We start from the raw sequence: 26,589 nt of genomic DNA, 5'->3' as shown, positions 1-26,589 counted from the left end.
TGGGGGCCACATCTTGCGAAACACTAGGACATGTAAAAGACTGAGGAAGGTCAAATTGCCCCATCCTCATGTTGGGAAGATGAATGCAGTTTTGAAGCAGAAGGGAATAAACTGGGGGTGGGGGGTTGGATATAGAAGTTTGATTTTAAGGGTTGGGATGGAATCTCCTCCATTAGATGAGAGGGGTTACCTTAAGAAGTGAGGCATTGGACTTCCCTGGTGGTCCATTGGTTTCCATGCTTCCACTGCAGGGGACACGGGTTCGATCCCTGCTCAGGGAACTAAGGATCCCACATGCTGCATGGCACGGCCAAAAGAAAAAAGAAAACAAAGGTGTCTGTTCCTAATGCTTGGAAGGTGGGGCTGCTGCCTAGCCTGAGACACATCTAGGGTTGTGGGCAGGTCAGGGGAGTGCAGCAAATTGGGAACTATCGATACTTTGGGGGAACACAGGAGGGCCCAAGTCATTGATTAAAGGCGATTCTTATTATTATATTTCCTGGAACCTGGGGATAATGTTTTGGAACTGGGTCATAGTAGTAACTGATATCAAGCATTGCCACACTGGACACTAGCAGAAAGGCAAAAGGTGAAGCTGATGTGACCTTGTTGAGAGAGGGCAGTGGGAGGTGGACAAAACATGGAAGCTCTGCCTTTGGACGCGTCAGTTCTCACAGTGAGGAGATACAGGGCCACCATCTGGGGAGCTAGAAGTAAAGGTTAGTAGAATTGAGAATGGTAAGATGAAGGAATAGATGTTTTAAGAAAAAGCTAGCAGAATAATTGGAGGTCTTGAAGTAGATAATCTACACATTCTGGAGGACCTTAGGTTCTGAGGCTGTCACTGAATTTGTCTAATCACGTTCAACTTACTTAGCTCCCTTCACAGCAGTTACAACAATCACCTAACTTGTTCCTCTTTTTAAAGAACAGGAACCGCTTTTCCTTTAACTCTGGATTCCTCTTAATTTCTATAGTTTCACTTTTCCTAGTTCTTTCTGCACCCTAGAGATCCTAAACCATAAACTGGTATACTGAAAATCTGTTTCACATTAAGCACATGTAATCTGTCAAATCCATTTAAAATAGACTAGTGGAAATTGCCTCAGAAACCAAACAGACTGCACCTGCGTACAAAGGACCAGGCTTCGCTGAAGCACTCCTTGTATTCTTGCTGGCACAGAGTCAGGCTGGCCAGGTTGGTAAGTGGCAAACAGCTAAGATTTTAGGTGGTCTACTCTTTAACTTGAGAGTTGCTGGGTATAATCTACAGATTCTGCATAGAAACCAGCCCTTACCTGGGAGAGCCTCTGCCAGCTGTCGAGTGCTTTACCAAGTAGCTCTCTACTCAGGAATGTGGCTTCTGGGTGAGGGAACAGTGTAGTCATTTTACATGTGCTTAGAGAGGAGGCCTGGGTGATGAAAGATTTTAGCTAACCTACATGCTGTAGGGAAACACTTCCAAAAACACCACATAACCTGAATACAGAGTGAATTGTTTTCCAGTAAATACTGGCTTCAGCATGTTTTCCCCCAAATCAAGGAACGGTACATTTTATAGAATGGGAAAACGAAACTGAGAAATGAAACTTGAACTGTTCTAAAACTAGGAATTAGAGCTGTTGGATTTCAATAATGAGCATACAGGGTACACGAGGAGTAAATGTGAAAGAACTGTGCCATGATGGAATCTGATACAGGAGGGAAAACATTCCTTAGCCATAAACACCGGGCCCTAGTAAGCAGCTGTCTTAGGGTGAACCATGTGAATTTAACGTACAAAAACGGCAATTTCATTTGGTTCAAACATACATTTCAAACCTTTGTCTTTTCCTTGTAAAGAATAAAGTTCAGTTCACAGTATACCAGAGTTAAAGTTGCACTGATGTCAACATTCCAACAGAAAAAAACAAAACAGAACAAAATCTGAGTTGAGGTAGTCAGATATTCTTTTATTATAGTCTTACTACTTTAGGGAACAAACCCTTCCTAGGTATAAAATCATGAAAAAACTGCCGTAGTTGCCACCCAACTAGTAACTAGTTTCCATGCCCCATCATAATTTTCAGAGAACCTACTTTCAGCGATGTTTAAATTTCTACCTTAAGTTGACTCAATTTCCCATTTATCAAAATGGCTGTATTGCCTCAGAATTAAAGCTGAAAGAGAAGAGCAATTTCTTAGTGATTCTCCTTATTCTAGCAACTTATTCTTGAAGCTACACTTGTGTCCAATGTTCCTACCCATTTTTTTTTCACCTTCCACCACTCAAGATATGTCAGCATTTCTGCTTAGTAACTGGCGTATTACATGATGCGAACTATCAGTGACTTGTGATAGATTTTTTTTCCCTTCTGTACTAAATCAGACCATTTCTCCCAATCAACAACTGACCCACAGGGCAAGGATAAGGATGCAGACGCAGAGAATGGACTGGAGGACACGGGGTTGGGGGGGTGGGGGGCGAAAGGGAAGCTGGGACGAAGTGAGAGAGTAGCAGAGACATATATGCACTACCAACTGGAAAAGAGGTAAATAGTGGGAAGTTGCTGTATAACAAAGGGAGATCAACTCGATGATGGGTGATGCCTTAGAGGGCCAGGACAGGGAGAGCAGGAGGGAGTTGCAGGAGGGAGGGGATATATGTATAAATACAGCTTATTCACTTTGGTGTACCTCAAAAGCTGGTACAAGAGTGTAAAGCAATTATATTCCAATAAAGAGCTTAAAGAAAAAAAAACTTTCTTTCTTTTTTGTTTTTTAATATTTCAAGTTTAGGTGACATCATTACCAATCTCCTAAAAGAGAGATACTAAGCTCTTAATTTTAATTTTTTGTTTCGGCCCATTGTTTGCTATCTTCAAGAGGGGCTGAAACAAAAAATTAAAATTAAAAGCTTAATGTTTAAAATTTACAAAACTAAATGAGTTCAGAAGACATCCAAGTAGACTTTCAAATGATGTTCTGCCAGTCTGTAGCATTTATACTTCTGCAACAGTGTCCTGCAGTGTCAAGCACACTTATATTAAAGCTTAAAATTGCACTAAGACTTTTGGGACACCTTCTACTTTATTACCTGCTTGCTAATTACTGGACCACCATGTTGGCTGGAATTAGGAAAATAGCCTTTCACACAAGTATTTAACAAAGAGGAAAATCATCAGAAAATGAGAAGCACCATTAGAGTCAAAAAGAAATGCAGCACGGACTCAACAGAAGCAGATGATAACATACTTTCTCTGCTTTTGATCCCAAACACGCTAATAATGCTAAGGAGTAGTGCTTGCAAAGAATTTGAATGACAAGTGTTATTCAGCAGCTTTTTGGTTTAAATCGATTGCCAATAATGACAAGCAGCTTCAATGATGTAGTAGGGAGGAAGAAGCCTTCAAACTGAACAATGCTACAACAGTCTGTTCCTAAGTGGCTTTATGAGTTGTTAGGAGGCCCATGTTTTAATGGTAATACTGCATTGATTCTAAAGGAATATGCAGCAACATGGGGGAGTGGGGCAAGAAAAGCAGGGAAAACGTAAATGTTATATAGTTAGTGTCTTTAAAGTCTAAAAATTTAAACTGCTAATTAAAAAACCTCACATCGTTCAGAGCTATTGGCCTACAGAGTAAGCAAACAACTGTGTGTGGGTTGGGAGCTTTTAGCTTTGGAGTGGTTTTTGTAACTCTGTTTACATTAAAAAGGACAGAAGAGTGTGTTGCATTGACAAGGTCCCGTTCTTTCCTATGAGCATATATAATCCTCGCTGTCCGTGAGTCTCTTGAATTCAATGTCTTTCTTTTAGGTGAAAATACTAACTTTGCTGGTTTCTGAACAGGAGAGGTGATATTTCTCCAGTCCTTGTTGCGAGGGGTTTCTGATGTTACAAACCCTCACTTCTTCCTTAAGAGAGGATGGCACTGGAGTGCTGAATACCGATGAAATGATCAGCACTGAAGGACCTTCTTACAGCAGTTCTGCACAAGTCTTTGTATTTGTCGTCACACAATCTGGAAATGGCCTAGGAAAGTCACACAGAACACAGGTATGATTAGGGGAAAAAAAAGTTCCAACCTTTAAAAAAAAAAGGCATCATTGATAAGCCACACATTGACATTCTTTTAGATAGTTCATAGTTACTGCTACTTTGGAGAGCTGATATCTACACTAACGGCCAATTCCCTAAGGTTATATCCTTTAAGGGCTATGATTAGATTGCTGGGGTAAAGGGGAACTGAAGAGTTATTGAAAAATTGGGTTCTCAAAGATAGGCTCCTAATAGCAGTATCATCTGTTATCTACACACTTGATCCTTAAACATAATGAACATACACTTGGGCTGAATCAGTGTTTACTCAGTTATTCAACTTCTATTCAATCTTCATCAGTAATTACATACTCTGAGAAAATTTTAATGAGGTAGGTGTGTGCTGAAGGCAGGAGAGGTCTCATGATTGAAGCACTGAAAGGTGCTATTTCACTTGCATGTAAATTACGGTAGAAAAACATCTTACTCTAAAGTACCACCGAGGTACCACAGAGAGTGTCAATTTTAAATGTGTTCATTTCAGTTGTGAATTTTGCTGTATGCCCACCAAAAATCATAAGCCATAAATTACTTTGTCCCATGTACATTACCATTTCCATTAAAAACTTAAGTACTTTCTACATCCATATCTGAACCCACATTATACCTTCCAAGTATAGGTCTCTCAGGTTAGCCACTGATGCTTTGTCTAATAAACTCATGGGACTGAACTGTGATACACACACACACACACACACACACAAACTGCGAGCTGAGTAAAAGACAGTTAAGAGTGCTAAGTAGATTATGTATATACCTATGATGAGAGATAAAACTGTAAGAAATTATTCACGTATGGTTATATGTAAGTGTAGAGGTTCAGATGGAAAACCACTAAGAACAGATTAAATCTAATTGAAAATATTCTGAATTATGGTTAAAGAAGAGAGAATATCTACTTTTTTTTTTTTTTTTAATAATGTGAGATCCCTGTATAAACCATAGGAAATATGATGCCAGGGTTAATAAGCTCTTCAAACTGTTAATTTAACAGCTTTCCATTTTCCGAATCACTGCTCAAGACAATCTGGCCACAGACGCTGGCTCTGGTGGCTGACAGAAAACCCCAGTGAGCGTTCCTCACCTCTAGGTTCTGCGCCCGCTCTTTGCTGAGAGGAGCGAACAGAAAGCTCAGGTTGTTTTCATCTGCTAAGGAGCGGAGGTCAAAGTAGTATTTGACATAAACACTGGCAGGAACATTAATATTAAACTGAAGCAGCTCCAGAAAGTGCCTTTCCAGCTCAGTCCTGGGGGAGGAGAAGACAAAACCAACACAGGACAATTTTAGTCAACTGGGCTATTTTCAAAAATATCATTCTGAGCTACGAGGATGGCTCTAAATACTGTTTTGAAACAAATAATGGCTACCCAGCTGGATTAATACACTAACGTTCAAACAAGGCACAGCTATCTGTGGTCCTTTCTGCATCCCAGCACTTTGAGTTTGGGACAAGGGGGAAGAGGTTACGGCCCTCTTATGCTCTCGTGCTGCTGACTCGGGGGCTTATTCTTCGGAGTTCCATTAGTGCAGCTGTACGATTCATGCTCCACACTCACTCACAAGGCTCCGCTACAGTGATCAGATGAAAGGAAGGAGGTATGCTGTTTATTAGCTCTGAAGAACTTGCAGACATTTTCACCGGGCCGCTAACAGGAAGGGGCTTACTGAAGTAGATACGCGCCAACAAAAGGAATGGGCACGTCACCACGGCAACAAATGGATCCATCGAGAGCCACCGCTATTATCTCTGAGGGGGGGAAACTCTGGAAGCAACAAAGATTCATCGCAAATAAATAAATAAATAAGCTACATTCCATGAGAAAGGGAATCCCTTCCCCCTGCTCCAGTGCATGGGGCTGTGTCAAAGGGCCTAATGCAAGTTTCTGTTCACCTTAACCTTCCTAGGGTGAGAAGCTGTCACTATGACAGGACAGGATGTACTTTCTAAGCTTTAGAAGGCAGTAAGCTTAAAGATAGCTGTCTTGGCTGGACTACACCCACTTTATGATATGACCTCTGACAGAGCAGACCCGGATGCTCAGCCCCGCAGCCCCCTGCCTGGACAGAACACGCACATGCACGCGGAGAGCAAATTCAGTGAAGTGGGAAAGTAGAGTGCTGGCAGCAAGCCTTTGCTACATAACCATATATAGCCATTTGCTTGCCAAATGTTTAAGTAAATAAACATAAAACTAGAGTAAATCTTACCATTTTCACAGCAATCACTAAAATTAGAGAGTTAATTATATAAGAATGGTAAATACAAACATGAGAGTGGCTTATTTTACAATATATTTGGTCTCTGGGTTTTAAACTGTTAATATTTTATCTATTGGATAAGTCAGTAAATGCTTGATGTTCTCCTGTATGGAGAGCAGAATGTGAGCAGAAATGAGGCTTCTCATTTGCTGAACTTTAAACCTAACTGAACTTACTTCCAAAATTAATCTCCTGTTCTTATGGCCATAAGTCTATAGAAATGTAAATCAGATAATGTTTTGATAATCCACTAATCAGGACTTCATTTTCTACAGGAATAAATGCACTTCACTATCCCTTCTATATTTTCTCCATGAATACATTTTAATTGTCTGGAAATACAGTACTTCATAGGCTTAACATGTCTATTAATAGAGCCTTAATCACTGAAGAAAAGCATTATGCCTACAGAATATGCACCTTCTGTGTTTTTTGTTGTTTTTTAAATGGCTAGATGGCTGAAGAGCAGACCATTTAGAGGCACAGCAAATTTTTCTGAACAGCAGCTGCTCACTTTAACGTAGTCTTTTGAAGGGAAATATATTTTAATAAGACATAAATGTTAGAAAGTTTTAAAGAAAAGCTGTTAGACACCAATTTTTCAATTTAGACTCAAAGTGAGACCATTACAAATAGTAGTCAACAGCAGAGGGATGAAACAAATGTGTATTCAACACTTTGTGGTAATGCTTTCCAATTTCCAAAGATCATCAACAAAAGCAGCCTATTATACACATAACTCCGGGTGATTCTCCATTCTACACAGAAAAGCGCTGCTTCAAATGTTTCTTCCTGCAGCTAGACACTGCCACCAAGGCTGCTGGGCTCACATCTATGAACACCCACACATTGCCCTGCATGTTCTCTGATGTTATAACTGGAACCTGAGCGCCGGTCAGCTTAGTGGCAGGCTCTCAGAAAATTTCCGCTGCCATCATGCCAGGGTTGGTGTTTACGATTACAAATTTTCCTTCCTTCAAGGGACCAGTTTAAAGACTGATGATACTGATGGTCAAAGTCACTTTAGTTTTTGCAACTTCCAAAATTACCTCTATTCATTTCAAAGCCATTATCCGCCATCACACTGTTTACTACGATGGCTACCAACAATATCCCCATGACTACTTAGTTTCCATTATCACCAGAGTGGACATTTTCACCAAAAGCCACTTTGACAGCTACCATCCCAACAAGCACTGGTCCCTTCACTTCGTCACAAGTTTCCTCGCTTCAGTTTTAAATATGCACTTCGGCAATTCTGAATTATCTAGAGTAAGGTGCAAAGGAACAAAAGCAAACTCTGGCCACTGCCTGCCATGATCTTGATCGGCCTCTTCTGTTCAATATAATGCAGACGTGTCCTTTCACACTTTCCTAAATGCCACCCACAAAGACATTTTCACTGTCAAGTGAGCACTTCAAGAGTCTGCTAGAAATACCTCTCTGGCTCATCCTGCATCCCACCCTTGGGGCCCTTCACCGCAGCCAGATTGGAAGCCTGGTGTTTCATGCCCATGTCAGCATGCCATCAGTGAGGAGCACCTGCCTAGTTAACTCAAGGTCCCACAAAGTGCTGCTGGGGTTGCTGAATGCCCTGGGTGAGGCCCGGGTGATGCTTCCCAGTCTGAGAGATCAGAGTTTCCTAACTCAGCAGACCTATTTCTAAACATGGGGAATACTCCTAAATAGGGGAGGAGATAGGAACACAGGGATCTGAAACCTTTATATGTGGCTATCTGTACATCACGGTTTCTATAACAACAAAACCTCAGATAAAAAGGAGGAAAAAGACCAGCAAAAGCAAATATACAATGTGTGACTCAGGCTGAAGTTATAACCTCGCAGTAGTCTAGGGCCCTGAGACCTTAACGGTGGCCGCTTACTTCAGAGGCCAGACGTGTGCCCCTTAAAAATGGTCTGAACCTGGTAGACAACTTTAAGAAAGCCGTGAAGTTATTTACTATACCGTGTTATTCTGTAGTGAGCTTGTAAAATGTCTGGCAAAAACCACCGGAAAAATCATGTCAATTTATCAAGCAGAATATTACAGCAATAACACATCAAGACCTACCAATTAATGATGGGAAATACGAATTGTTATACTACAGCCAGAAAGGAAGAAGTCTGTAGTTTTATGCCTATTTCAGCTCTTTGTACAATATAACCTTTCTTAAAATGTAATATTTCTTAAAATGTAAACTGTATGGGAACAAATGAGGTATTGGAAAACAGAAAGTTCACCAGAACCTTACAAACTCACATGTCCTCAACTATAATGTCCTTGAGGATCAGGCAGTAGTCCACATTCCATAGAGGCTGATGGTCCCAAACCCTGGAGGCAAGAAGAATGGCTCCCAAAACAATTCTTCTCCAGTTAGTGGGGCAAAGATCGATCTCAGCGTAAGTTAAAAGCCTTTCTAAGTAAACCTGCAAAAAGTAGAGCACTGATCGTTGATTTTAGTTCAGTTGAAGTGCTGTGATAAGAACTGTTAGGAATGACAGATTTCATCTGTTTCTGACGTGCCTTTTATTCTGAGGTTCTACAGACTTTGCTTGGCCAGCCAAGGCCAGAAGCCAAGACACAGTTTTAAGTCAGGTATTTCTGTTGCTCTGATATTTCTACTCTGCCCATGTGAATTTCCAACCCAATTCTGGTCACAGGAATGAAAGGACAAAGGGCATTCGAAAGACAGGCCTTGTGTTATTACCTTCCCACCTGTAAAGGGCAGCACATACAGCCCAGCATGGATTTCAACTGCTCAGTAAATGCCTGAGTGCCTGCACGTGCAATGTACCTACCATACCTGGTGGTGGTTACATGGCAATTTTACATAACGCTTGAGTATGTAAAACTCTGGTAAGACTGAGCACATCTTTATCGCCTCTTCAGAGTAACTAGTCCTTTTATGGCATGAACTTGAAGATAAAAACTGGTGGTCAAGAGAGCCTCCCAGTGGCTGCTGTGTGGCACAGCAGGACAGGCAGTACAGAGGGGCTTTCTAACTGTCGAGCATTCCCATATTCAATACCTTTCTAAGGAACGCACATGCATACAGAGGACAGTCTTTTTCATATCCCCTATTTTTCACATCTCCATTATCATTTAATAATTCACTTCTGTCTTACATAATCTGCAGCTTATTCAATTCGTTGGTTTTAAGGCGGAAAGAGCTGCCCGTGTTTGTATCCCTGAGGCCCCTCTAAACCTGCCAGGCAGTTTGCGAGTGAATGCCACGATCTCTTTTCCATGTATCAAATGTCTATTCTACAAAGAAATGGACAGAGTTAACAGTTGAGTAAAGATGAAAGAGGTAAGCTGTGATTTGTGGTTACCTCTGCAGAAGAGTGCATATGCCATTTGACAAAAAGGAAAAATCCAATTTTAAAGTGTATGTTTAACTAACTGAAGGTTATCAGATTGACAGCTCAGACTTGCCAGTGCTCTCCAAACTCAACTGTGTTTTCAAACATGGATATTGAGATTCTATGTGTATGTTCTGAGTGAATTTCTGCTCCCATTCCCCAGAGAACTCAGCACTCTCCAGTACCCTAAGAATGAATCTCCCTAACAAGGTTCAATTCTCTACGGGACTAATTAGAGGCACTTAAAAGGACATTGGCAAGCTCTCAATCTCCTCTCACCTGTACTGGCAAACCTGGTATGTGCCCACACTCATTTATACCACTTGCCCTCCTGTCTCAGTAGGAGTGAGTTTCTTTCTTTTCACTAAAGCCAACTCTTCTATGAATGAAGTGGATCCCATCTCACTTCTGCAGAATACTGTTCCCACGATTAACCTCTTTTTGAACACTTTCTCCCTCTCTGTCAGAGATTTCCTCCACTGTAAACACTTACCTGTTCCCAGCCTATGGCCCACGACCCCTACCATCTGTCCTCAGGAAACGCCCTGACACTGGCTCCTCATCGCCTCCTCTCCTTAGCCCACTGTCATCCATCCCCTGCCGCCGTGGCTCTACTGAAACTACTCTTGCCACGGTCACTGGTGTCTTCACAGGACTCTTCATCCCAACGCTCCCCAGCCCAGGCCTTCCCTCACAACTGAAAGACACTGCCACACGCCTAGTTGCTGGGACCAAAAACCTCCATTTGAGTTCTCTTGCTCCAATCTGTTGGAGATTCTTGTTGTCTCTACCTTCCCTGGTAACCAGACCACTTTTCTCTTCTCCTGGGTTGGCCAAGAAGTTCATTTGGGTTTTTCCCTAAGATGTTATGGAAAAACCCAAGTCAACTTTTTGGCCAACCCAACATCTGTCACTTCTGACTCGTGTTACTGCCACTGCCTCCGGACCTCTCTGCCTCCACTCTGACTCGCAACAGACTACAGTCTCTTCTCCCCAAAGCAGGCAGGAGAGCCTCTTAAATTAAGTGTACTTCATGTGCCTGCTCAAGATCTGCCAGAGTTTTCCCATCAAACAGATAACTTCTTGGCATGGCCTCTAAGTTACAAGGCCCTGTGCGGTATGGCATTGTCCTGCGACCTCATCACCTATGCTCTTTCCCTCATTCCCCACTCTGATCACAACGGCCACCTTGCTCTTCCTTGAACACACAGGACATATTCCTGTCTCAGAGCCTTGCACTTGTCCCCTCTGTAACGCCAGCGCTCCTGCTCTTCCTCGGTTCGGCCAGGCCCCAGGTTCAAATGTTACCTCTTTAAAGAGGCTCTTCCTGATCGTTCCAGTAAGCCCCTCTAATCACTTTATTCCTTTACCTTGCTTTCTCTTCCTGATTTTTACAACTACTTGAAATATTCCTTTTTAAAAATACTCATTACAAAAGATACTTATACTTTGCTGTATACCTGAAACGAACACTACATTGTAAATCAACTATACTCCAATAAAAATTAAAACAACAACAACAACCAAACTCAAAAAACCTGAGCAGGACTTCCCTGGTGACGTAGTGGTCAAGAATCCACCTGCCAATGCAGGAGACGTGGGTTTGATCCCTGGTCTGGGAGGATCCCACATGCTGCAGGGCAACTAAGCCCGTGAGCCACAACTACTAAGCCTGAGCTCTAGAGCCCACAAGCCACAACTACTGAGCCCACATGCTGCAACCACTGAAGCCCGTGCACCTAGAGCCCCTGCTCCTGCAACAAGAGAAGCCACTGCAATGAGAAGCCTGCGCACCACAACAAAGAGGAGCCCCGCGGCTCGCCGCAATGAGAGAAAGCCCACGCACAGCAACAAAGACCCAACGCAGCCAAAAAAAATAAATAAAATGTAAAAAGTAAAAACAAACACAGAAACTTATGTCTTCCACACTTGCTCCATAAAGGCAAGAATTTTATTCAACCTGTTCTCTCCTCCATCCCCAGCACTTAGAATAGGGACAGAGTAGGTATTAGGGGGGTTTATGGCATGAGCAGCTCCTTGGCAGCAACCAGCACTTGGACCACACTCTCCTTCCTGAACCTCTCCTGGCACCTCTTAGGATTCCCTCCTGGGCTTCCTACCACTCTAGCCACTCCTCTGGGGACTCGCCCTTAAGTGCTAACAGTCCCTACACATCTTCTACCCACTTTCTATTTTACATTCTTTCTCTGCATTTGAACAGCTATACGTAATGCCCTCCCTCTAGCTCAGATTCATGATCCTGTCCCATACACTCGACTGATTACTAGACATCGCCACTCTCCCGTCTCACAGGTACGTCACACTCAACATGTCTACAAAGAAATGCCCCTCTTCCAGCCCCAGATGCTCTCCTCCCTGCATTTCCTGGCTCTCCACATGCAAGCGCCACTGCTGCCTCTCTCAAGCATGTGCTAAGCACTCCAAGTGGCCTGGAGCTCCAAGGAAAGGCCTGTGTCTGATCCAGTGTCCACGGAGGGGTCTCTTTTCAAAAGGACAAGCCTCCTCTGCTAGATTCTGCCTGGACAGAAGCGGGCAGCGGCCTAACTATTCCTTCCCTCCGGACCATGCAGCTGACTTTCCCGTACAGGTGTGCTATAGGGAGGAGTAAGTAAAACGATCCCAACTACCTCTCACTTGAATATGATTTATTATTCAAATGATCAGCTCTTACCGTAGGAATACAGTATGGATGACACAAAGGTCCTCACGCAACTGCAGTTTAGCAGGCTAACTAGAGTAAAGCCTTTCCAAGTACTGCTGGCACCCTAATCCTGGGCAACTCCACATGCAGGCACAAGAGGACAGCGGGGATGGTTAACACCATCATCCAAGAACAGAGAACTGAGGGCAGCAGTTCTCAGTCAGTTATACATCAGAACTGTCTGGGTAATACAGCCTGGGACTCAGCTTAGAACTACATGGAGTCCGTTTCTGCCTGTGGACCAGATGAGTCATCGCCCCCATCCTACCACCACTGCACACCTTGTCTGTGTGTACGTGTGTACACTGTATGTGCATGTGTGCCCTGAGGTGTGCAAGGAGAAACCAGAACTCTCTCCTGCTGCCTTGAATAGCAACTGTTTTCTGATAAGAAGAGCAATGGCAACATTTTAAATCATAATGACTATTAAGCTCAAATGTGTATATTTTACTTTCTTTTCATAGGTTTCTCTTAGTAAAGTTCTGACGATCCTTTCAGGAACCTACTTTCATTTTAAAAACAGGACCACACCTTGTGTACAAGACAGAAATTTCTACAGGTGCTTTATGAAAGAAAACGTAGCTTACCAAAGTTACTATGGCACACTCAGCAGGTAGTTGTGCAGCACTAAACAGAACGCAAACAAATCTGTAAATGAATTTATGTTCAGGATCACGCTTAAAGTATTCCTCTGGAAGCTTTTCTTGCTAAAAGAAGAAAGAAGACAATATAAGCATCCACTGAAGAAAACTACTTAAAAGTACCCTCAAGGTAGCAGTCTTCACATTTGGGCCCACGTGCCCCTTAAAGTAATTTTGGTTGGGTGACATGTCTTGGAGTCTTTTAAATATAAACAATGGGATCCTAAAACACTACAGTGATTTAATACTCACCACCACCCACTAAAGAAAAACACAGATGCAACCTCAGAAAATGTACATATTTCCACCTTTCTCCCCACAGAATTCTAACCAAATGTCAACTCTTTTTAGGTTCAAAAGTCTTGCTGATCACCATGTGTCATCATACTTTTCTGCCATCAACTTTGAAAAAAACACTTCCAGGGTCCTGTCACCATAAGGCTCTAAGAATGCTCTGTCCTATACAGTAGTCACCAGCCACATGTGGCCACAGAGCACCTGAAGACGTGAATCTTAAATCTTTGTCATTTTAAATGGTTTAAAATTTAAGCAGTTTTCTAATTTTCTTCTTAGAGGTCTTACCACATTTGTTAGGTTTATTTACAAATATTTACATTCTTTGATGTTATGGAAAATCATCCTTCAAAAAGATACACCTTCTGTTACTTGGGTATGTGTACTTACCTGCTCACTAATCATACAAAGCACAACTCAGTTCTTATCCGTCACACCCCTTATACAACATGCCTTTGGTAAAATGACTAGACACAACATGGGGTGGGGAAGAAGACTTCAGAGGAAGATGATTTAGACCTTGAGCTGGAGGGAGTAATTTTCTTCTAGTAACTAATTTCAAAGCAAATCAGCATGAAATAAACAACTATAAGAGAAAAATACTTCAGTAAAACTGACACTTACTGTGAGTGAATGTGATCTCTCATCAAAAATATCCAGGGATCTATTTGCATCTCTATAAAATAAGAATATGCATGTAGAAAGTTAATTCAGGAGTTACTATCTTAGTAACATCTGCTAGGAGTAGAGAGAGGAGCAGAGGAAGCTTAACCTTTGACAAAGCAAACAGTTTTTTACAAATTCTTGTCCTGGATTCTGCCCTTAGAAAGGTTTCCTGACCTATTTTTATTCAGCACATCAAACTCTGAAATCTTTTCTACAACAACCAGCCAGAGTTGCCTTCACAAGCACTAACCCTCCCTAACAGGCAATGCTAGCAAACCAATATATTTCCATTCCTCTAACCTCACACGGAAATATATCAATACAAGAACGTTTTATAAAGCAGTGGTGGTGGGCAATGAAGTCTTCTCACTTCAATGAATGTGAATGAGAGATTCAGTTTTTTCCCCGTTTCTTTCTCTTTATTTCTTTATATTATATTCTTACCGTGTATTTCTTCTTGTCTCTCTTAAACAGTTTGAGTTAAAAATGTAATTGTCTTTTTATTTTAAAAGAGACCAGGCTTTTTATTTAAAATTTCACCACACTAATACACGGTGCTCATAATTTACACAGCAGTTCTCCAAATGTGGTCTGCAGGGCTCTGGGATCCTCCCCTATCCCCTCTTCAGGAGGCCCAAGATGTCAAAACTGTTTGTATAAAAATACTAAGACATTACCTGCCTTTACATTGTTTGACATTTGCTGTGACTGCATAAGAGCAAAAGTGGGTAAAACTGCTGGTTTCTGAGCAGTGGTACCAAACTCAATTAGAAGTCATTCAATTATTCACAGCTACTTGCAGTTAAAAACAAATCTGCTTTACTTAAGAACATCCCTGATAAAATCATAACAATTAATACTGTTCTTAACCCTTGATCCTTCTTTTTAATATTCTGAGTAAGTGGAAAGTATGCATTAAGCACTTGTACATACTGAAATACGGTTGTGTTAAGGACAAGAATTTCTGACTTAGTGCTAAGTCACTTTTCTCATAGAACACCATCTTGATTTGAACCATTTTTTTCATAGAACACCACCTTTATTTGAATGTACAAGTGACAGTCATTCTTCCAAAAATGAACAAAGTGAGCCTGTTACTTCAAGGAAAATAACTGTAACGTATCTGTTGCTAATGATAAAATTCAAGCCATCAAGCTAAAAATATCAGGATTTTTGGAAAACTTGTAAGTCCTATTGTGAGCGTGATCTACTGTGAGCCTGACAACTTCTCAATATTTAAAGACTTTTCTGGTAAGACTGGTGGTGATACTAACAAAAGTGAGTTTTTGACACTGTCTAAAGAAATGTGAACCAATACTTTCCAAATGACCGACATATAGTAATGTAAAATCAGGTACAGGTAAAAAGATCCACTTCAGTATGCATGACAGTTCAATGGGTATTAATTAACACAGTATTTACTACAAGTTCATGGATATGATTTAGAATTCCATTTTAAATAATTTAAGAAACTAGCACATGTGGACTTTTAGTACAGTATCAACGAATATACCAAATTATCTGAAGGGTTTAAAAATACACCTTTTTCCAACTATATATCTGCATGAGGCTGGATCTTCTTCATATTGTTTCTTCAAAACAGATGACTGAAGACTGAGTAGATATAAGAATCAGCTGTCTTCGATGAACAATGAGATACTCTTCTCTCAACTTTTTTGTTGTGGAAAACAGTTTAAAAAATGACCTATGTTAAACACTGGGGTTCCCAAGCAGGAGTGATTTCATCCCCCAGGGGACTTCTGCCCATGGCTGCAGAGTTCTGGTTGTCGTCATGTGGAGGAAAGAAGAAGGCGCTCCTGGCATCTAGTGAGCAGAGGCCAGGTGTGCTGCTAAATACCCTACAATGCACAGGACGACCCCCCCCCCGCCCAACAAAGCATTATCTAGCTCAAAATTTCCATAGTGCTAAGGAAAACGCTGTTTTCACATACAATGGATTTAAGGTTTTAATTCTCAATTTCAATTTCTAATATAGTAAATATCAATATAACCCAAATGAACAAATACTCTGAGAGACCCAGTAACTTAAGAATTAAGTCTTGAGATAAAAATAAAAGACTCATTTCAATATTATAATAAAAGCATTCTAATAAAAGCTTACTCCAATAATGTCTATAGTTATCACTTAACACTAAACATGATACCTTGTAAATTAATTAGCTGGAATAACAAGATAGGTTTTAAAAGAGCTCACCTGTTCTTTATGTGGTAATAGATTGCTAAGGTCACACTGTGGAGGGAAAAAAATATATTGTAATAATTGATTTTTATCACGTTAGACCTGAAGACATTTTGGAAAGGGGTTGGCGGGGAGGGAAGACCTTCCAGATGTCCAGTGGCCCTGACATCCTCTAATTCAGAACAGTACTCCATGGGTGCGTTCCCTCTGGTTTAAGGTTCTTCGGCTTTTAGCAAAATTAGGAGACCCAAACTGCCAGATATGCTGTGAGAAGACGTGTTTTGGTTATTATAATATATAAATTATTACATATTTCCCCAGTCATTTGTCCTTCTACCTACAGAAACTTTCGTCCTGTACAAGCTATATTTATCTATACACATGCTTAGATTCAAGCCATACAGTAGGTGGTGTGTGCGTGTGTGGCTTTTTTGTTAGGCCCTGCATCTCAGTTGATTGAGTTCACTATCCACCTACCCATCCATTTTCCATTATTTCCCTAAAAGTAAATAATAAAAATGCTCTATACCAAATAAAATGATTTAAAATCACGTTTACCTAAGTATTAGAAATTTTAATAGCAAAATTTTACAGCCACAAAATTGAGGATAGGTCTGGCTACCCTGGAATAAGCAGTGCTAATAATGCAGCATACTACAACACAGTATACAACCACTGACAGGTATTTCCAAATTACTTAAAGTATTAATGAACAGACAGATACAAGTCCTCAGATACTCTTTAAGTTCCTATATTTCTAAGTTATTCACAGATGTTGTGTATGAGGCAACAAAGGGTTTTCTGGTTAAGTTATATGTTTCCCTTTGTTCTCAGTGTCTAAAATGAAACTCAAAATAAGTGAGGGAAGGCAAATCTGAATTTTATAAGTAGGTCTATAGAATCTTAGCACTTGTATAAAGGCCTGTAACACTGTCAGCATCAAAGATGGAAACTTCTCTAGTGCTTCAAAGTTTCATCTTCCAATTGATTTTAAAAATCACAGAATTAGAAGTTACATGATGAAAGGACCACTGAACCTTAGATGACATTTAATTAAAACAACTCATTTTACAGATAAGGGAACCATGGCTTAAAACTGGCTTACCCAAGGTCCCACCAATTATCAGAAGCAGTTCTCTTTCTCCTACCCTCAAACCAGACAGTGGCTCCCAAGCTCGGCTGCACACTGGGATCACCTGAGAAGCTTTAAAAACTGCCTGGCTTCTGCTTCAAAATGTTCTGATTTCACTGGCATTGGGTATGACTTGTGTATCAGGATTGTTTTTAAAGATCCCCAGGTGACTGCAATGTGCAGCACAGTTTAGCATGAATGAGGTAGGGTTAAGATCAGAATCACTCGGGATGCTTTTGTCCATAGAATCATGCCTCGCAACATTCCCCCACTTGGCAAAAAGTGCGTGTGAGAGAGAGGGACAGACACACAGACACTGTGTCTTGGGGGCCGGGGGGAGGTGGAATTCATGTGTTTAGAGACATATATCTTGAAAAAGTTTCATAAGTGATTCTAATAAGGCTCACCTACCCCACTGAGAACAACTACCCCATTGAAAACTAATCTCATGATAAAACATTTTTCAAAATCATTCCTAAAAGCCAATTGGCCCTACTAATTAGCTCAGTAAACCTTTATTTCACCAATAATGAATGTGCTGAATGATCATTTCTAAAACTTAATGAGAGCTAATTAAAATTTATTGTACTTCCAAAAATTACATTAGATGGGGGAAAAAAGCATGAAACCTACTTGTCTGAGCAAGGTTAATCCTTAAAACTACGTTTGAAGTATATACTAGAACATCAGGCTCTTTTGAATTCAAAAGAAGCTGTGACTCTAGCCAAAGCAGTGATTTTTTTACCCACAGATTTAGTGTCTTGGCTAAATAAAAACATTCAGTGCCAAAACTCAGGGCTTTAGAGACAGACAGGGCTCCCCGTTTGCTGAAACATGATTTGACCACAACTATTATCATAAGTAAGACAGGAAAGTTGCATTACTATGATTGGGAACTTGCTGTTTTTAACGAGAAGTTATTGATAATTTACATAGCTAAAAAAGGCTGGCACATTAGCAACAAATTACTTACCTTTTTAAGACGGAAAATAAAATGAAGGAGATTAATATTTTCAAAAAGCATTTCCCAAACTGTGCTCTGCAAAGTCAACATTCATATCCTAAGGAGACATTAATGTTCCAGGAACAACACCAAGGGAGTCAGAAAGCTCTGCATCCTGTTTGGTTTTACCTTCTCTCTCTTAAATAAACTCGAAAGGTTCGTCATTAGGGGGTTTTGAAAGTGCATCTCCAATTGTGGACCATGAGGTGCTCCCAGAAGCTAAGGAACAGTTTTCATCCTCATGACACTGTTCACGTCTTAAGTATAAACCTAACCACAGCCATGTTTCCAAAATTTCATCTCTTTTATTGTTCTTCTGCCGTGATTGATACGGTGTGTTGGAGATGTATTTATAGATATACGAACAAAAATTAAATGTATCTCAAGTTAAAACTTCAGTCAAACAAACTGCATCTACAAAGAAATTAAGCTTGAGAGTGTGTTCCTTAAGACTGCTTTGATGTATTTTCCCCCTCTTTTGGGTTCAGGAAGGAGAAGTGAAATTTCACCCAGAAATAGTGCAGGAAAAAAAAATGCACAGTGGGATAAATCTGACAAAATCCAATGAAATTTAAATGCAGATTCACTATGGTGCCAGTAGGGGACAAGCTGTTCCTTCTTCTAAGAGTAGCTTCCAAAGTAGTATACATTGTTTTAGGACTACAACTCATAAAGAAATCATTTTGTCTAGAACCATCCAATACAAAGGCCCGCTCCTTCTCATTATGTTCATCAAGGTCTTAACAACAAAAATGGGGGGGGCGCGCGGAGTCAAGATGGTGGCATGCGAAGACGCGGAGATTGTGTCCCCCCACAAATAGAAGAGCTACCGGAGGCCAGCGGGGGACCTGAGGCCCAAGCAGACCTCAGGAACCCCGCAGCAACCGGGTAGGACCTGGGGGAAGTCAGGGGGGCGGGGAAGGGGAAGCCTGACCGGACCAGCACTCCTGGGGGGTGGCTGCGGGAGGGGAGACGTTCCTGCCTGGAGGGACTGCTGGGGGCTGGGGAGATCGGGGAAACCGCGATTGGGTTTCTCCCACCCAGGAGGCCGGGGGGCCTGCTGGGCTCCCCAGTGGGGTCTTCCACCCTCCAAGGCCCCCTCCAGGCTGCCTGGGTCCTGGGGGGTGTGGAAGGAGGGAGGAGGGGTGAGGAGGTGGAGAGGCAGACAGGAGGGGGTGGGAGCTTTGAGACTGGGGGACAGGGGAGGCTGGAGGGCATTTCGCCTGCTCTCTTGGCCAGGGAGGCCAACTGCGCTCCCCGACCTGGTCCTTCATTCTCCAGGCCCCCTCCAGCTGCTTAGAACCTAGGAGAGTGGGGGGCGGGGGAGAGGAAGAGAGGCAGACAGGAACCCTACCAGACTGGGAAACCTGGGGAAGTGCGGCAGGCATTACCCAAGCCCAGTTGGCCCTGGGAAGCCTGTTGGGCATCAGAGTCTGGTCTCCCGCCTTTCAGTGCCCCCTGCAGCTGTAAGGGTTCTAGGGGAATAGGAGAGAGGGGGTGGGAAATAAGAGAAGCCAAGGGGGAGGGGCCCTCCAAGACTGGAGGACTAGGGGAGGAACTAGGGGAGGTGCTTGCATCTCTCCCACCAACTTGGGCCCAGGGAGCCTGCTGGGTACCTTGACCTGGTCCTCTGCTCCCAGGACCAGAGGCATTTCCAGGCCCCTCTACCTCACTGGACCTATGCCCCATTCCCCACCACCCCCAGGGCCTTCTCTAAGCGTAGGCTCGGCCCATTGCCTAACATCCGCCCCCACCACTGCCCTTGTCTAAGCCCCGTCCCCACAGCCAAGGCCTTTTCTGGCTTTTTTTTTTCTTTCTTTTCTCTTGCCACCCCCTCACCTAGGATATTGCAGTTGTTTTACGATCCAGTTGTTGCTCCATCATTTTTTTAAAAATTTTTTCTAACACATCTGTTAGTTTCCTACTATTGTAGTTTTTAGCTTGCTATTGTCCTCCTGTTCTCCTACCTTTTTTTTTTTCTTCTTTTTCCCTGCTTCACACAGCTTGTGGGATCTTGATACACAAGCCCAGTGTCAGGCCTGCGCTCCTGAGGTGGGAGCTCTGAGTCCAAAACATTGGACTGACAGGGAAACCCACTTCCCAGGAACCTCCCAGAGGTTCTCAACTTAACACCAAGACCCAGCAGGAACACAATTCCACCCATCCAAAGTGGGGGGAAAATGAGACGACAAAAAAATATGCCACAGATGAAGGAACAAGGTAAAAATACACAAGAACAAATAAATGAAGAGGAAATAGGAAAATTGCCTGCAAAAGAATTCAGAGTTATGATAGTAAAGATGATCCAAAATCTCGATCACAAAATAGAGAAAATACAAGAAACAGTTAAAAAGGAATCAGAAGAACTAAAGAGCAAACAAACAGTACTAGATAACAACTGAAATTAAAAATACTCTAGAGGGTATAAACAGCAGAATAACTGAGGCAGAAGAACGAATAAGGGGATTAGAAGATAGAATGGGGGAAATAACTGCCACAGAGCACGAAAAAGAAAAAAGAATAAAAAGAAAGGAAGACAGTCTCAGAGACCTTGGTGACAACATTAAGCGCACCAACATTTGAATCATAGGCATCCCAGAAGAAGAAGAAAAAAAGAAAGGGTCTGAGAAAATATCTGAAGAGGTTAGAGTGGAAAACTTCCCCAGCATGGGAAAGGAAATAATTAATCAAGTCCAAGAAGCGCAGAGAGTCCCATACAGAATAAACCCAAGGAGAAATACACCAAGGCACATATTAATCAAACTAACAAAAATTAAACACAAAGAAAAAACATTAAAAGTAGCGAATAACATATAAGGGGAAACCCATCAGCTGTTAAGCTGATCCTTCTACAGAAACTCTGCAGGCCAGGAGGGAGTGGCAGAATATACTGAAAGTCCTGAGAGAGAAAAACCTACAGTCAAGAATACTCTGCCCAGCAAGAATCTCATTCAGATTCGAGGGAGAAATCAAAAGCTTTACAGACAAGCAAAAGTTAAGAGAATTCAGCACCACCAAACCAGACTTACAACAAGTGCTAAAGGAACTTTTCTAAACAGGAAACAAAAGAGAATGAAATGACCTACAAAAACAAACCCAAAACAATTAAGAAAATGGTCATTGGAACACACATGTCAATAATCACCTTAAATGTAAATGGATTCAATGCTCCAACCAAAAGACACAGACTGGTTGAATGGATACAAGAACAAGACCCTTCTATATGCTGCCTACAAGAAACCCACTTCAGACCAAGGGACACATACAGACTGAAAGTAAGGGGATGGAAAAAGATACTCCATGCAAATGGAAGCGAAAAGAAAGCTGGAGGAGCAATACTCATATCAGACAAATTAGACTTTAGAGTAAAGGCTATTACAAGAGACAAGGAAGGACACTACATAATGATCAGGGGATCCAACCAAGAAGAACATATCACAATGGTAAATATCTATGCAACCAACATAGGAGCAACTCAATACAGAAGGCAAATGCTAACAGCCATAATAGGGGAAATTGACAGTAACACAATAATAGTAGGAGACTTGAACACCCCACTTACATCAATGGACAGATCATCCAAACAGAAAATAAATAAGGACACACAAGCTTTAAATGACACATTAGACCATCTCAACATAATTGATATTTATAGGACATTCCATCCAAAAACAACAGAATACACTTTCTTCTCAAGTGCACATGGAACATTCTCTAGGATAGATCACATCTTGGGTCACAAATCAAGCCTTGGTAAATTCAAAAAAATTGAAATCGTATCAAGCATACTCTCTGACCACAATGCCATGAGACTAGATATCAATTACAGGAAACAAACTGCAAAAAATACAACCACATGGAGACGAAACAATACGCTATTAAACCACCGAGAAATCACTAAAGAAATCCAAGAGGAAATAAAAAAATACCTAGAAACAAATGACAATGAAGACACAACGACCCAAAACTTATGGGATGCAGCAAAAACAGTTCTGAGAGGGAAGTTTATAGCAATACAGTCCTCCCTCAAGAAACAAGAAAAATATCGAATAAACAACCTAACCTTACACCTAAAACAACTAGAGAAAGAAGAACAAAAAAACCCCAAAGTGAGCAGAAGGAAAGAAATCATAAAGATCAGATCAGAAATAAATGAAAAAGAAATGAAGGAAGCAATAGCAAAGATCAATAAAACTAAAAGCTGGTTCTTTGCGAAGGTAAACAAAATTGATAAACCATTAGCCAAACTTATCAGGAAAAACAGGGAGAAGATGCAAATCAACAGAATTAGAAATGAAAAAGGAGAAGTAACAGCGGACACCTCAGAAATACAAAAGATCATGAGAGACTACTACAAGCAACTATATGCCAATCAATTGGATAACCTGGAAGAAATGGATACATTCTTAGAAAAGTACAATCTTCCAAAACTGAACCAGGAAGAAATAGAAACAATGAACAGACCAATCATAAGTACGGAAATTGAGACTGTGATTGAAAATCTCCCAACAAACAAAAGCCCAGGGCCAGATGGATTCACAGGCGAATTCTATCAAACATTTAGAGAAGACCTAACACCCATCCTTCTCAAACTCTTCCAAATTATAGCAGGAGGAGGAACACTCCCAAACTCATTCTACGAGGCCACCATCACCCTGATACCAAAACCAGGCAAAGATGTCACAAAAAAAGAACATTACAGGCCAATATCACAGATGAATATAGATGCAAAAATCCTCAACAAAATACTAGCTAACAGAATCCAACAGCACATTGAAAAGATCATACACCATGATCAAGTGGGGTTTATCCCTGGAATGCAAGGATTCTTCAACATATGCAAATCAATCAATGTGATACACCATATTAACAAATTGAAAGATAAAAACCATATGATCATCTCAATAGACGCAGAAAAAGCTTTTGACAAAATCCAACATCCATTTATGATAAAAACTCTCCAGAAAATGGGCATAGAAGGACATTACCTCAACATAATAAAAGCCATATATGACAAACCAAGAGCCAACATCGTCCTAAATGGCGATAAAGTGAAAGTATACCCTCTAAGGACAGGAACAAGACAGGGATGTCCACCCTCACCACTAGTATTCAACATAGTTTTGGAAGTGTTAGCCACAGCAATCAGGGAAGAAAATGAAATAAAAGGAATCCAAATTGGAAAAGAAGAAGTAAAATTGTCACTCTTCACAGATGACATGATACTATACACAGAAAACCCTAAAGACTCTACCACAAAACTGCTAGCACTAATCGATGAATTTAGTAAAGTAGCAGGATACAACATTAATGTGCAGAAATCTCTTGCATTCCTATACACTAACAATGAAAGAACAGAAAGAGAAATTAAGGAAACTCTTCCATTTACCATTGCAACAAAAAGAATAAAATACCTAGGAATAAACCTGCTTAAGGAGGCAAAAGACCTGTATGCAGAAAACTAGAAGACACTGATGAAAGAAATCAGAGATGACACAAACAGATGGAGGGACATACCATGTTCCTGGACTGGAAGAATCAACATTGTGAAAATGACTATCTTACCCAAATCAATTTATAGATTCAACGCAATGCCTATCAAATTACCAATGGCATTTTTCACAGAACTACAACAACAAATCTTGCGCTTTCTATGGAAACGCAAAAGACCCCAAAGAGCCTAAGCAATCTTGAGAAGGAAACACGGAGTTGGTGGAATTAGGCTTCCTGACTTCAAACCCTACTATAAGGCCATAGTGATCAAGACAGTACGGTACTGGCACAAAAACAGAAAGGAAGATCAATGGAAAAGAATAGAGAACTCGGAGATAAACCCAAGCACATATGGGCAGCTTATCTTTGACAAAGGAGGTAAGAAAATACAATGGAAAAAAGACAGCCTCCTCAGTAAGTGGTGCTGGGAAATTTAGACAGCTACATGTAAAAGAATGACATTAGAACACTTCCTAACACCATACACAAAAAGAAACTCAAAATGGATTAAAGACCTACATGTAAGGCCAGACAGCATAAAACTCTTAGAGGAAAACATAGGCAGAACACTCTATGACATCCATCAAAGCAAGATCTTTTTTGACCCCCCTCCTAGAATCAATCATGGAAATAAAATCAAGAATCAACAAATGGGACCTCATGAAACTTAAAAGCTTTTGCACAGCAAAAGAAACCATAAATAAGACAAGAAGACAACCCTCAGAATGCGAGAAAATACTTGCCAACCAAGCAATGGACAAAGGATTAATCTCCAAAATATACAAGCAGCTCATGCAGCTGAATACCAAAAAAGCAAATAACCCAATCCACAAATGGGCAGAAGACCTAAATAGACATTTCACCAAAGAAGACATACAGAAGGCCAACAAACACATGAAAAGATGCTCAACATCACTAATCATTCGAGAAATGCAGGTGAAAGCCACAATGAGGTATCACCTCACACCAGTCAGAATGGCCATCATCACAAAATCTAGAGACAATAAATGTTGGAGAGGGTGTGGAAAAAAGCGGAACTCTCCTGCACTGTTGGTGGGAATGTAAGCTGGTACAGCCACTCTGGAAAACAGTTTGGAAGTTCCTTAAAAAACTAAAAATAGAACTACCATATGGCCCAGTAATCCCACTCCTGGGCATATACCCCAGAGAAAACCATGATCCATAAAGAAACATGTCCCATAATGTTCATTGCAGCACTATTTACAATAGCCAGGACATGGAAACAACCTAAATGCCCATCAACAGATGAATGGATAAAGAAGTGTGGCACATATATACAATGGAATATTACTCAGCCATAAAAAGGAATGAAATGGAACTATATGTCATGAGGTGGATAGACCTAGAGTCTGTCATACAGAGTGAAGTAAGCCAGAAAGAGAAAAACAAATACTGTATGCGAACACATATATATGGAATCTGAAGAAATGGTACTGATGAACCCAGTGACAGGCAAGAGTGGACATAGAGAAGTAGAGAATGGACTTGAGGACACGGGGGTGGGGTAAGGGGTGAAGGGGAAGCTGGGACGAGGTGAGAGAGTAGCATAGATATATTTACACTACCAGCTGTAAAATAGATAGCTAGTGGGAAGTTGCTGTATAACAAAAGGAGATCAACTTGATGGGAGATGCCTTGGAAGGCCGGGATGGGGAGGGTGGGGGGGGAGCTGTGGGAGGGAGGGGATGTGGGGATATATGTGTAGATGCAGCTGATTCACTTTGGTGTACCTCAAAGACTGGTACAAGAGTGTAAAGCAAATATATTCCAATAAAGAGTCTGAAAAAAACAAAACAAAACAACAGAAATGCATCAAATAAAGATTTATACTTTTCCTGGGATTTCGTATTTGCTCTCTGGCTTTCCCTTCTATCATGCACTCTAAGATTAAAATGGAAACTGAAAATCCATAGTTAGGTCCCTGAAATCAATATATAGTTGACACCAGTTTCTTAACCTGATCACTGAAAAGGACAATTCAAATGAATGAAATTGCGTATGGCTCCGGTGCTTTTAGCAATGAGGGGGTCTCTGTCACTCAGCCCTTGGCAACCTAGTTGTACTCACCATTTTATTGTGGTTGTAAGATTAGGCTGGCTGACTGTGCTGTCATCTAGAAATATTGTTGAGCATGAGCTATACTTTTTAGTAAGCTGCCCTGGAGATACCTGAAGGGGAAGGGAAGTAGAAGAAAATGTCACAGTAAGTTAAACCTATAAAAGGGTGTTTTTTCCTCGCTTAAGATGTCAAACGATAAAGCATTAAGATTTTTCTTACACTCCATGAACTGTGTGAGTGTGATATCCTGTGAAGCTCTATGGGAAACCTCTACACTCTAACTTCCACAGATGAGATTGGAGAAATGGTTTATAAAATGCTGCCCTTGGTATAGTACCTACAATCCAACCTGGCAAGCACCTATTATAAATTACCTTTATAATAATGTAAAAAGTTTAGAATAAGATTTCAGTGTTTTTTCCTTAAGCAAAGAAATGCAGCTGAGATTTTCTATTTCTACTCCTTTACTACAATAAAATGTAATGCTTTATGTAGTATCAATGCAAGAGCATTTCACGGCAGTAAATGAATGCCAATAATGAGACAGTGACGAAACAAACGTTTGTGAATCAGAGGCTGGGCATGCCAGGGGTGCTCTATCTCTAACAAGCTTGGGGCCGGAAGTCTCTCTGGGCCTCAATTTCCTTATCTGGAG

At 41.1% G+C, this 26,589-nt stretch overlaps 1 pseudogene across 1 annotated transcript in view; it reads right to left on the bottom strand.

Annotated features, from left to right (window-relative positions):
* Nucleotides 1–309: 309 nt before the first annotated feature.
* LOC130829915 (cyclin-Y-like protein 1) overlaps nucleotides 310–26,589 on the bottom strand; it is a 41,508-nt pseudogene continuing 15,228 nt past the window's right edge. The window contains exons 4-10 of the transcript XR_009047671.1: nucleotides 25,944–26,044; nucleotides 16,243–16,278; nucleotides 13,986–14,037; nucleotides 13,014–13,133; nucleotides 8,602–8,768; nucleotides 5,166–5,328; nucleotides 310–4,015 (exon numbers count right to left, since the gene is read on the bottom strand). The product of XR_009047671.1 is annotated as a cyclin-Y-like protein 1 (transcript). The remainder of the gene's footprint in view (nucleotides 4,016–5,165; nucleotides 5,329–8,601; nucleotides 8,769–13,013; nucleotides 13,134–13,985; nucleotides 14,038–16,242; nucleotides 16,279–25,943; nucleotides 26,045–26,589) is intronic.

The sequence above is a fragment of the Hippopotamus amphibius genome, chromosome 10 (assembly GCF_030028045.1).
Source record: "Hippopotamus amphibius kiboko isolate mHipAmp2 chromosome 10, mHipAmp2.hap2, whole genome shotgun sequence".
Taxonomy (NCBI): domain Eukaryota; kingdom Metazoa; phylum Chordata; class Mammalia; order Artiodactyla; family Hippopotamidae; genus Hippopotamus; species Hippopotamus amphibius.
This window is presented reverse-complemented; position numbering and strand designations above follow the sequence as displayed.